Source organism: Panthera leo, chromosome B1 (assembly GCF_018350215.1).
Source record: "Panthera leo isolate Ple1 chromosome B1, P.leo_Ple1_pat1.1, whole genome shotgun sequence".
Classification (NCBI taxonomy): domain Eukaryota; kingdom Metazoa; phylum Chordata; class Mammalia; order Carnivora; family Felidae; genus Panthera; species Panthera leo.
The window spans coordinates 35,940,047-35,952,470 of record NC_056682.1 but is presented as its reverse complement, the minus strand read 5'-3'; the positions used below and the strand labels follow the sequence as shown (position 1 = coordinate 35,952,470).

The following is a 12,424-nucleotide window of genomic DNA, read 5'->3' as shown; positions in this document are numbered from 1 at the left end:
TATGATGCTGATTTTGTGACCCAAGAGCGGCTGAGTGTCCTCAGTGAGTATACTCACCCCAACTGTGGGGGCACCTATTGGGCCCAGGGCTGACGTAGGAAAAATCCATTCAGGCATCAAGAACACCACCTGCTCCTGAGAGCTTCGTAGACCTCCACACTCCTTAGCCCAGGAGGACAGGGGAACTTCACAGCCTTCCCAGCCCCATAAGTCCCCCTTGAGTCTCAATACTGGTCCTTGGACAGGCATTCAATAGCATTGACCAGATGATGAAAAGTTCTCCCTTTTCAATTCTTTCTCAAAGACCCTATCATGGAATGAATTGCACCCTCCTGCCCCACCCCCACCCCCAAAAGATATGTGGAAGTCCCAACCCTCAGTGCCTCAGGATGTGACATTTTTCAGAAATAAAGTTGTTGCAGATACAATTAGTTAAGATGAGGTCACACTGGAGTAGGGTGGGCCCCTGATCCAACAAGGCTGTCATCCTTATAAGAAGATGGCCTTGTGAGGTAGACACAGGGAGAAGCCATGTGACAATGAAGACACAGACTGGAATGACAGGGCCACAAACCAAGGAGCAGTGAGGATTGCCAGCCAACCACCCACAGCTATCATCAACAAGGAAGGACTCTCCCCTGCAGTTCTCAGAAAGCATGGTCCTACTGAACTCAGTTCCAGACCTCCAGGGCTCCAGAACTGTAAGACAAGTTTCTGTTGCTTTAAGCCACCCTGTTTGTGGAAGCCTGAGGAAGTTAACACAGATCCTGGTTACCTCCAGAGGCTGTCATCTGGGGCTAGCAGGTTTTTAATGCCTTTCCAACACTTGCTAATTTTCCTTTTTACAAAGCAAAAACAGTCCTCAGGCTAAGAGCTTTTGGCAGGAAAGGCACCTAACTAAATTTTAATAACCTTGTTTTGATCTCATTATATTTATTTTTATGATTACAATCTATTTCTAGCAAGTGATAACTGGTTTTCCTTACACAATAGTAAAACAAAGTTTTGTTTTTAAATAGATAAAGTTTAAAGTGAGTTCATCTGAAGAAAATATCATCATATTAACAAAAGTGGCATAAAAATATGGCAAAAACAGCAAAGGTAGGATGATGATTGAAGTTTGGCATATATCGTCTCAGAGAAAGCCGAGACCGGCTAGCTGCTACACGGCTATCTTTGAGGTCCTCAATCACAAATGCAAAATAGATAAAATGAAAATGGCAACACATATGATTAGAAAAAAGTATGACATAGGCAAAATTGTCTTCACATCAGTCTTGGTTTTCTACACCTTTTCTCCATCACACCCCACCCCCTCCCACCTTGTTGGCCTTCCCTTATTTGGGGGTCAGGGGCTACATATGGCCAGGCTCCCTCTTGTCCTCAAAGAAAACTGATGTGATAAACCAGGACCCACTGAGCTTGGAGTCAGAGCATCTGGGTGATGGCCACATCACTGTCACTGATGTGCTGAGTGACCTTGGGCAGATCCCCCAGTTTCCCCCCCAGACTTCAGCTTCCTCTCTCTGAGAGAACATGAGACCATCTTTAAAATCTCTTTCAGCTCTGAACTCTGTGCTTCTGGGATGTTAGTGACTCTCTTGGGGAATTTCACTTTGAAAGAGACCCCAGGAAAGGGATGAATAAATTCATAGAAATTTGAATTGATGCCCCAATAGAGGAATTCCAGGTTCATTGGCATGTGGAGGAGAGATATTTTCAGGGTGGTGGTGTGGGAAACCTCTAAAGTCACACTGTGGGCTCTTTCCATCTCCGTATGAGTCTGACTTCTCTCCCAGATGACAGGCTTAGCATTATCTCAGATCTCTTCACCCCTCTGTGGAGACCCCTGCTCCCGGGGTAGCTGCCATCCAGTCTATCAGGAATCAAGTAGCTGAATCTCTGATAGGGCTAAATACCACATTTTTAATTTTTAAAAAGCAAAATATAGGTATTTATTTACATGCATGTTCATACACACACACACACACACACACACACACACACACACAGAGTTGGGGGCAGGAAAGGGCCAGGAAGAAAAATCAGCTTTGACAACCTAATAAATGTCAATTTCTGAGGGGGGCTGAGTTGGAAGATGAATCCTCACAACTTTAATTGGAGACATGATGCTCTCACTTTGCCAGGCAGCCCCGCCTCTCCCCCAGATCCCTCCACAGATAGCAAGGCCCTTGCCTTACACTAATTGACAAGAGGCCTCTGTCTTCTAGGATTTGTTTCTGGGATGTCAGAGATGTAAGGGGGAGGGGGGGTTTCTCTAATGCCTCCCATCCTCACCCTCATGCCCCTCCAAGAGGAGAGGAAGAAGCAGCAGGACATGGGGTCAGCAGCCCCACAATGGTGCCCACAGTATCTGGTAGGAATGAAGAGGCCCCCTCTAGGACGTTCCTTGTCCCCTCACAGATATGAAGGGTCTCTTTTCTGACCCAGGAACGATGTTCTAATCCAGGCACAGCAGGAGAAAGCACCAAGATCTGGAGACATGGTACTGAGGAGGACACAAGGAAGCTGCGGACCTTCCCCCCACAGGCAGTGTCCCACAGCAGTTGGGAGGACGGCACCAGAGCCAGGCTGCCTGCAACCAGGGGCAAGCTCCACCACCGCTGCCCCTTGGATAAAGTGCCTGGCCTTTCTGTGCCTCAGTTTCATCATCTATAAAACGGAGATAATCACTGGGCCACCTTGAAGCACTGTGAAAGGATTAGGCAGCCAAATACCAGCAGAGCACTCACACCCGTCCCCTGGCACACGGTAAGAACTCAACAAGTTAAGAGCCCTTTCCCAGCCTAGCACGCCTCTCTTTGCCGGAGCACTCCAGCCAGAATGCCTGAGCAAACTGTGGAGGCTCAGCGCCGTTACCCTGTTTGGGTAGTCTGTTTGACTACACGTCATGCATGAGGCAGCTTGGCTGTGACAGACTGCCACCAATCTGACCAATCTGGGCAGAAACTGCAACCCTCATCACAACCCTGGGCTCCTGCGTCACACTGACTGGCCACTTCCCATGCAACATGAAGGAACACTTTTCCCTCAGGACTCCCCACTGCCACTGCCCGCCCTTCTCCAAAACCCCCAAACATTCTCCTTTTGCCTTCCTGCAGATTCTGGTCCTGGTCACTCAATTTAGCTCATTTTTACATTAGCAATGGCCCAAGTAACTAGCAACTGCATGGTGCTTTACAGTTTACAAGGCTATGTTTTATTTACATGTCTGAATTGTTAATGCACTCACATGGTTCAAAAAATTAAAACTATATGTGAGAAGGCAAACAGTGAGGACTCTCCCTAACACTCCATATCTTATCCTTCCAGATTCCAACCTCATCCCCCATAAGTAGCCACCTGTTATTAGCTCCTCAGAGATCCTTCCAGAATTTCACAATGTGGGCACAAATATTCCTATATCCTCCTTTTTTAAACACAAAATGCAGCATGCTGTACATACTGCTCTATAGCTTGCTTTTCTGCACTTGACAGTATCTCTTATATATCATACAAAACTTTCTATTTCCTGGGTTTTTTTTATTTTTTTAATGTTTATTTTTGAGAGAGAGTGCATGAGTGGAGGAGGGGCAGAGAGCAAGGGGGACAGAGGATCCACAGCAGGCTCTGCACTGACATCAGCGAGCTCGATGCGGGACTCAAACCCATGAACCGTGAGATCATGACCTTACCTGAAATCGGATGCTCAACTGATTGAGCCACCCAGGCGCCCCTCTATTTCCTGTTTATAGCTGCATAATACTCCTCACATGAGTGAACCACAGTCTCTTAAAAAGACCCCTCTCGATGGACATTTACATTGTTGTAAATCTTTTCCCTTTGCAAACAAGGCTGCAACAAATAGCCATAAACATAGACCCTTTGCACTTAGGCAAATATATTTGTAGGATAAATTCCCAGAAGTAGAATTGCTGGGTCAGAAGATATGTGTATTTATAATGTTGATGGCTATTGCCAAATTGCCCTCCATAGAACTTATACACATTTCTCTTCCCATGAGAAATACGAGAGTGCCTGTTTCTTCACAACTTCACCATTAGAGCGTGTTATTAAATTTCTGGCCTCTTGCCAATCCGATAGGTGAAAAAATTATTTATCAGTGTAATTTTAATCTGTATTTCTCTTATTCTGAATGAGATTGAACATCATCGTATATGTTTAAGAGCCATTTATATTTCCTTCCCTTAGATGTACTTTGCTACCTATTCATCTCCTTTGGTGTTCACAACGCCCCCGTGAGATACAGAAGGCAAGTATTAATAAGATCAGCATTTTAAAATGATAAAGCTAAGACTCAAAGCATTTAAGATACTGGCTCAAAGCCACAGGCTGGTATGTGGCAAAGCCAAATTTCATCCTGCATTTCTCTTTCGTCTGCCGTGGATGTCTCCCTACTGAACCCAGAATAGTGCTGAGATGCAGCAGAAGAAAGAGCCAGGGGACCAGGAGCCTGACCTGGCTTCTCACCGTGGCTCCTGAGTTACAGGCTGTGTGCCTTTGGGCCAGTCCCTCCATTCTCGGGGCAGATTTTCCATATCTATAAAACCAAGATTTGAACTAAATCACTAAGGTCCCTTCCAGGAAATGATTACAGTGGGAAGTGCTCCATGAATCTTTTATCATTATTTCTTTTTGAGCAGAGGAAATAAAACCGTTTTCAAACCTCCTAAGATGAGAACTTTCAAATCATACCCGTTTATGTGAACCTAGTCTAATCAGAGGCCATGTGTGAGGAGGCAGGCGAAGGGACAGAGTGGGGCTTGAGGTCGGGGGTTGTGTGGGGGGTCAGGGTCGGGAAGGAAGGTGGGGGCTGTTGCTGCACTGCTCTGGGGTTGCTCCACATTGAGAGCCGATGGCAAGATTTTCGGGAGGTTTGCAAGCCACTTGACGTCAAACTGACAGCTGAGGAATGGCCACACAAGGAATATTGACACCATGGAAATCAGTGAATGCTGCAGATAATGGTCTCTGCATCCCCCCCACCCCACCCCACCCCCACCCAGCATCTGCTGCCCATCTCTGCTGGAGGGTCTGCAAAAATCATAAGCAACAGGGGGACTGGAGAGTTGAGAGGATTTTCAGGGAGTGTGGGGGGTCCCAGAACTGTGACAAGACCACCAATGCTCAGGCAGGGCAGTTGCACCATCTCTCCACGTCCCCTCCAGGGGGACAGTATGAACCCTGCTCCCTCATGCTAGCAGTGCGGCCTTGAGCAAGCTGCTTCCCTGCTCTTCCTCAGGTTCCCACCCACCTCAAGGGGGTTTTGTGAAGACACAGGAAGCCTTTAGAACAGTGCCTGCCACCGTGAAGGTTCAGTTAGCGCTGTTGTTGTCCTTTGACAACAGCCTCAAAGGAGGCACCCTCAGGAGAGCCCTGGGATGGAAGCCTCCCTGTCTGTTGCTCTGGGACCTTGGGCAGGTCTCTTGGCCCCTTCAGCCTGTTTCAGTCCAAAGGACTGGACTGTACTGAATTGGACTGAACTGTCCCTCTCCTTCGGAACACATGCCTGTGTTCCATGATCCTGCTGGGTCTGCCCATGAGGAGCACAGCTCCCTGAGGCATGCACACTCCAGACTTGCTCCCTGCCCTGCCCACTGGACCTGCTATGCCCCTCTTCAAATTTCCTTCTTGACAGGGGCGGTCCGTTAGGTTCCAAGCCAGCCCTCTACCCAGTGATCGAACCCGTGGGCTTCTCAGCCTGGAGCACCCTTTTCTAGTCTCCCAGTTTGGGAACACAGCTACTGTATCACCTCCCCCGGGAAGCCTTCCTTGATGCCCAAGTAGAGTCAGGCCTCCTTCCACGAGTCAGGCATCTATACTCTGGTGCTATGTCTGTAGACCCCTGAGCACTTAAACACACCACACTTTGAATATCTCCCCCTTGAAGCAAGAATCTGTTGCTTCTTTTTCCTGCCCCCTCACCTAGTGAGAGATGACCTCAATGATGGAATGAAGGAGGAAGGGTAAAATGAATGGAGAAATGGACAGAAGGATGGAGGGAAGGAAGAAGGGTAGGAAGGAAACCAGGTATTTTCTAAAACAAGCCCTGCCCACCTATCCTGTGCCCTCCCCATTCCACCCCCCCCCCCACCACAATGCTATCCCAAGCCTTGACGTTCTGCTGTAGAGTGACCCCTATAACTCCACATAGCTTCACTGCTCCCCTCAAATATTGGTATGAAAAAAGAGAGAAATAGCCCAGATTAAGGCTGGGTAATGAGCCATGCGAGGTGAGCAAGCACCACATTTCTCACTCACCTTGGCTGGTCCAGAGCTAGCAAGCTCCACTCACTCCTTCTTCCTGCCAGCCCAGGGAACATTTCCAGCTGGTAGTCTGCCAGGGGGCTGGCTCCCTACAGTCTTCTCTGCTGGGACCCAAAAGCTCTATGGATCTTGGGGCTTTGAGTGAAGGAGGAGGTGGGCAGGGACAGAGGGAAGGTCCCTTGGCCCTTGCACACCTGAAAGTGAGTGCCTCCTTTCCAGTCTCAATGCAGACAAAGTGAAGAGGCTAGCCCTTCCTCATAGCCAAACCCCCTACCAATAATTTGCTCCTTCCTCCAGTCGTCGTCCTATCCCCTTCCCTGCTTGACTATTCCCCAGAGCACAAACTGACTCCCCATAAATTTTATTTGTTTTTTATTTGTTTATTGTCCCCCTCTCCCAAAAGAATGTAAACTCTACAAGGACACATTTTCATATCTTCTGTTCCCTCTGCATCCCCAGGACCAAGTACACTGTTTGGCACTTCCCCTGTGCTTGATCAATACTTGTTGAATGAGTGGAAAACATATGTCCTGCCCTCAACTCAAACATACACACACACACACACACACACACACACACACACACACATATGCACACGCACACTGATACCTCTATCTAGACCAAATTTCTGGCTGTTATCTACGTCCTGCTAAAATGATAATAATTAAGATGTTGGCCAATAATGAACTTAAGGCATGACTACTTTATAGAGGTATTTGCATTTTATAAGGGAGTCCTTTAGAAATGATAAAACCTTTCATGAGCAAATGGAGTGAAGCTATAATGGGTGGACTATATGGGGGAGATATTTGGGGACCCCTCCTGCCCTGCTCAGAGTGCCTAAAAGCAGATGAACACAAAGTGGAGAGTAAGACCCCTGAAATATACAACCAACAGCTAGGCCTTCTCTAAAGTCCAGTTCAGCTCTCCCTGATTCCTGAGAAAGGTGTATCAGCTATCCAGCTCTCTCCCCTTCCCCAGCCTGGCCCCACACAGAAGGCCTCATTTTGTCTTTGTCTATGCAGCCAGGGCCAGTAGTGAGTTCAGGAGATTATGGCTGTCTAGAGCAGTGGCTCCCAAGCAGAGGAGGAATGGCCCAGTCCAAACCTTCCAGAGGTTCCTGGCATTTCAGTTGGGTTAGGCTCAAAACCTCAGGTGCCCAGAAGAGCTGGCATGCTGGCACTCTGGGCTTCAGAGCCTACAGTAAAGGCCAGAATGTTTATGGATGAAGCGGGAAACTGCACAAAGCAAAGGGGATTCATGAGCCAATCAATGAAGCCCTCCTTACCAAACATCCTATGTGTGCAAAGCACATTGTTGGGCCCCAGGGAGAGGAATCCTGTGCCCCAGGTCATTGTCTCCTACCTCCAGGACATCCAACAGCTCTGATCAAGCCACGCTTGGGCTGCTTCAGGGGATCCAGCCCAGAGCCTGTCCTTGGGAGGACCTCTGAAAGCAGAAAGAGCCCTTCAGATTGTTTCTCTGACTCAGGAAGATCCCCCGTGTGGGTGATGTCTGAGCCTGTCCATCAAGGACCCTAGCCTGCTGAGACAATTCTGTTACCCCTCTTGAGGGTACTGTGAATTGATGAGGGTTGTCTTATGTTTAGACCTCCTGGAGAAGGAGATGATGGTGTAATAGGGCTGCCCCTCCTGCAGTCCCACCTTCTAGGGACAGGGGGAGGCCCTGAAGGCCCAAACCAGCAGTGACAAGCCATGCCATGACAAGTGCCAGCCATGACAAGCCTGGGACATTCAGAAGGTGACTGCATCCAGATGCTGCAATAGAAATGCACGCTCACATTCCCATGTGTTCAGCATCATCAGGTGCATACCTTGAACTGCCAGTCTGCTCTCTCAGATGGAGACCACAGAGCAGAGCCTGGGACAGGGTAGTAGAGAAGGCATCTGGGCTACCCTAGAGTGGGGGTAGGGTGGGAAATGGCACCAGGACTCCAACCAGAAGTGTTCTCTTCTCTGAGAGCAGGGCAGCATACACAAGGCTCTGGAGAGCCCAGCCACTCGCCGCCAGGCCCCTAACTGCAGTCCCTCCATTCAGATGGTCTCCATTGATCTCCCGGAGATTTTGCCACCTGGTCAGTTTTCCATTTCAGTTCTTCTTGTGGCTCCAATCCCCTCCTCTTCAGGTCATGCATCATCTGTCCCCTTGTCTAGATCAGCAGGAAGGGGCAGCCTCTTAAGGAGCCAGGCTCAAGCCTCTGGTGCCCTGTCAGCCTCCCACAGGCACCAAAGGTTCCTTCTTGCCCTGACATCTTTATGCTGCATCTGGCTGTTTGTGCTGCCTCTTCCAAGCTCCAAAGGGAACCAACTGGCCAAACCAAGGACAGGTGGATCTGAGAGTTCCTAGCCTCCACCACCACCCATGGAGCCATCCTGTGTCCCATCCACACTGCTCTCAGCCTCATGCCTCCCAGAATCTTGAGTGGCCCCGGAGATAGGAGCTGGTAAGAGGTCAGGCACTTGTTTGCCATAGGGGACTCTGGAAGATGATAATGATCTGTGATTGAAGAGTGGCACACAATTTCCACTCGCTTTCCCGTGATCTTATTTAAGCCATGCGGCAACCCCATGAGGCTGATGGGTGTGACTAAGCCAACCTTACAGATGAGAAAACCAAGGCTCAGAGAAGTGAAGTGACTTGCCCAAGGTAGCACAAGAGCGAGTCCCAGGGCCAGTTCTCTTCCCACCCTGCCACACTGCCTCTCAGAAGTCTTCAAGTCACAAATGGGGGACTCTCCCATAGAGACTGAGTACTGCTCCAAGGCTGCCTGGTGCGACCTCACCTCGCGTGGGTGTTCTGGGCATGCTGGGAAGGGCTGGGCTGTTTGCAAATAGCCACTTAGGAGACTCATGACCTTGGGCAAGTCATCAAGTCTCAAGTCTGAACTTCAGTTTCCTCATCTGTAAAATACAGTAACACTCACTGTTCTGGAAAAAAGAAACAAACAAACAGAGGAGAATGTGGAATGCTCTGGATTCTAGGAAGCCCTGTGCCCAGGAGAGGGGCCATGGTCACCACAGCCCCAGCTGGCACCCACCCACCCAAGTGCTTGACATGATATGATACACTATGACAAAGGGCCTCTGAGGCTGATTATGACTTCCACAAATAAAAGCTTTTATCTCCTCCTCATGACTCCCTTTGTGACAGGAACAAAGAGGACCAGACCCACGGCTGAGAGGAGAAGCATGGAAGGAAGCTACATGGAGCAGAGAAGTAATCAGGTCAGGGATGATTTGAACTTGGAGAGAGACATTCCGGGTAGCTAAAAGAGGGTGCACCCAGGTGGCACCATGGGAGGGAGAAAAGGCAGCTGGATGGAGGGAGAGCTCTAAGACCACCTTCCAAGGAAGGTGATACAGGATTTTACAGCCCTTTGCAGGCAGCTGCTAATGAAGGACCCAGTCCACGAAAAGTGCCTCTCAGGTGTTTATGGCTAGCCCAGGTACTGGCTCCCTGTCTTCCAGCACTGATGCCACCTCCACCGAGGCCACCATGTGTATGTCTTCTACTCTTGCACTTGTGTGTCTACTGGGCACCAGAAACTCCTAAGACACTAACTAGACCCTAGGATCTGTTGACAGTACTTGGCATCCTAGAGCAAAGCAGGGAAACTCTCCCTTTCCCTTTCCTGTCTCAAACCCAACTGCAGGAAATACCCAAAGGTACAGCCAGTGCTCCAAGGAAAAGAGGGGATACTGAAAGACAAGACCGAGAGATGTATACCCAAGCACAGCTCCACTGTGGTCTATGTGAATGGCACCCTTAGACTTATGCAGTGCACAGGCTGTGGCACTGTGCATGGTGGCCATGTAGATGTTATACAGTCCTCAAAACACCCCATCTCCTGAAAACTTGTGCTTTATTCCTTGGCCAAGCTTGTCGTGCTCACCTGAGCCTTGATTATGAATGGTACCCTCTGGCATTGTTCATTGCCCAACCTGTACAACCATGCACAGAGATGCTGCAATGCTATCTCCTTCCATTATGGTAAGTTCTCTTCCAGGAAGTCCCTCTGTCTCTCATTCTATGGAACCCACCCTACCAGTTCTCCAAACATGTCTGAGCCCCAGCAGTGGGCCCACTATATGTTTAAATTAAGATTTCGAACCCATATTGTCAAAGTCATTTCTGCTGACTTGCTGTCCTGGGCAATTTCCCTAAAACAAAGGACTATAGAGTTAATGGGAACTTTAAAGTTCTTCTAATCCAGCCTTATCATTTTGCAGATAAACAAGGCCCAGAGAGTGGAAAGTGACCTGCCTAGCATCCCATAGCCAGTTAGTGGCAGAGTAGGGATCAGGGCTCCTAGTTCAGTGTTCTGTCTAGTATCCCACATTGCCCCCCCTCATGAACATACAAGGTTAAAAGCACAGAGATGCTGGACAAGCAGAGATACCCCAAGCACAGAGCCCTCTGTATTGTTGCTGGCCTCACTGCCATCACCATCAAAGGAATCAAAAGGTTTTTTGTTTGCTTGCTTGCTTATTTTTTTAAGGAGGTAACTATTTTGTCTACTGGGAAGCAGGACCTTGTGCTGGGCCAGCCAAGCAAGAAAGAAGTACCAGGGGAACACAGGTTGTCTATCAGGACCTGACAAAGCCTGAGGGTCCAGATGCCAGCAGACAGGTGGCCCAGCCTCTGCCTAAGGTTCGGGCTGGGCTTGGCTGGTCAGTTCTTTAGCTGGCATTGCAGACCCCAGACACTGGATGCCTGGCTCGAAATGCCAGTTCTTACTTCCTGCAGGCTCATCTCCAGCCTCCCAGGGGACCTGCTCAGTGCTCTATTACCCTACTCCATGCTCAACCAGGCCCAGATGAACCCACCTGGCTGCCTATGCTCCCCTGACCCCCTAAAGCCCTCCCCTAGCACCACCTTAAACACCCACACCCACCAGGTTCCCACTCCAACTCAGCCAACAGTCCTTGAGAACGAGGAATTTTCTCACTGGTTCTCAGGCATATTCCCAGGCTGGGACAAACCAGCCTCCCAAGCACCTGGTAGAACTGGAACCTGGCTTTGGTAACCACTCTGCTTTTCACAAACCACCACTTCTTGAGGCTTCTCCTTCCTTCGTGACCAGCAGAGTGGTCTCATCCCAATGGCTCTCCTCGAAGCTCCCTAAGGATCCCCCCTCCTCATCTTGCTGGAACCTCCTGTTCCTTGCCTGGTCACCATCTCTGTTTGCTCCTTCTTATGTCCCCACCTTCCCGTCCAGCCAGGTCCATCCCATCTACCTCTCCAGCCTCCATCTCCTCCCCTACTTCCATCTCCAACCCTCCAATCCATGCTATCCTTGCTCATGGAGCAAGTCGTTCCTGTCTGCAGGTGGAAACAGGAACCGGGGATCCCAGAGCTGGCTGCTACCTGGCTGAGGAAAGCTGCCGCTGGGGATCAGGGTCCAGGATAACACAGGCAAGGAACTTGGAGTAGGGGGGGGGGGAGGTTGTTATTGGAGGAAAATAGAAGGAGAATATGACCGCATAGCGTTCCTATATGGATCAGTGAGGTAACCAGCAGAAAATGAACAGCCTTGGTCTAAGCTGCCCTTAATTAACCTGAGCCTCTGGCTCATACCCCTGGGCATTTGCTCAGGGACTTGTAGGGGTGACATTGGAGAAGCAAAACAGCTTTGCTCAGAGATAGTAGAGAAGCGGAACCAGGAATTCCTGCCACTATGTCCCTCCCCTATGCACCTAAAAGACTAGGTGGGTCTCCCTGTGGGTATCACATGACTCAGCATCAGCAATCTGTTCCTTAGCATTAAGCACAACTATAAACAAATTCTAATAAAATGTAAATACCTCTGGGAGGGATAAAAAGTTAACTTGACCTCAGTTTCCTTAAGTGAAAGGCAAGGACTCAGGCGAGAAGTTTGCTAACGCTCCTTCTGGCTCAGATATTCTGTTCCTTGAAATGTCAGAGGAGAGGGGTTTCTCAGCTCCCAGGGCACTCAGAGGGCCCAGCTGTGGAAGAATGGGGCTGAGGTGCCAAGATGAGCACAGGAAGACAGGTGGGCATCAACAGAGGAAACCTGTCAGTTCACTATCCTAGTCAGGGTTTCTGCAGGGTTTCTAGCAGGGTTCCTGCTAAAAAGCACGGCCTGAGCCCAGGG

The 12,424-nt window shown here is 49.4% G+C and overlaps 1 long non-coding RNA gene across 1 annotated transcript; it reads left to right on the top strand.

Moving 5' to 3' along the window:
• The first annotated feature begins 559 nt into the window (after positions 1–559).
• Positions 560–4,678, top strand: LOC122216886. Its single transcript, XR_006201168.1, has 4 exons — positions 560–701; positions 1,020–1,101; positions 2,471–2,772; positions 4,213–4,678. It is a non-coding gene; the product is annotated as an uncharacterized LOC122216886 (long non-coding RNA).
• The last annotated feature ends 7,746 nt before the right edge of the window (positions 4,679–12,424 follow it).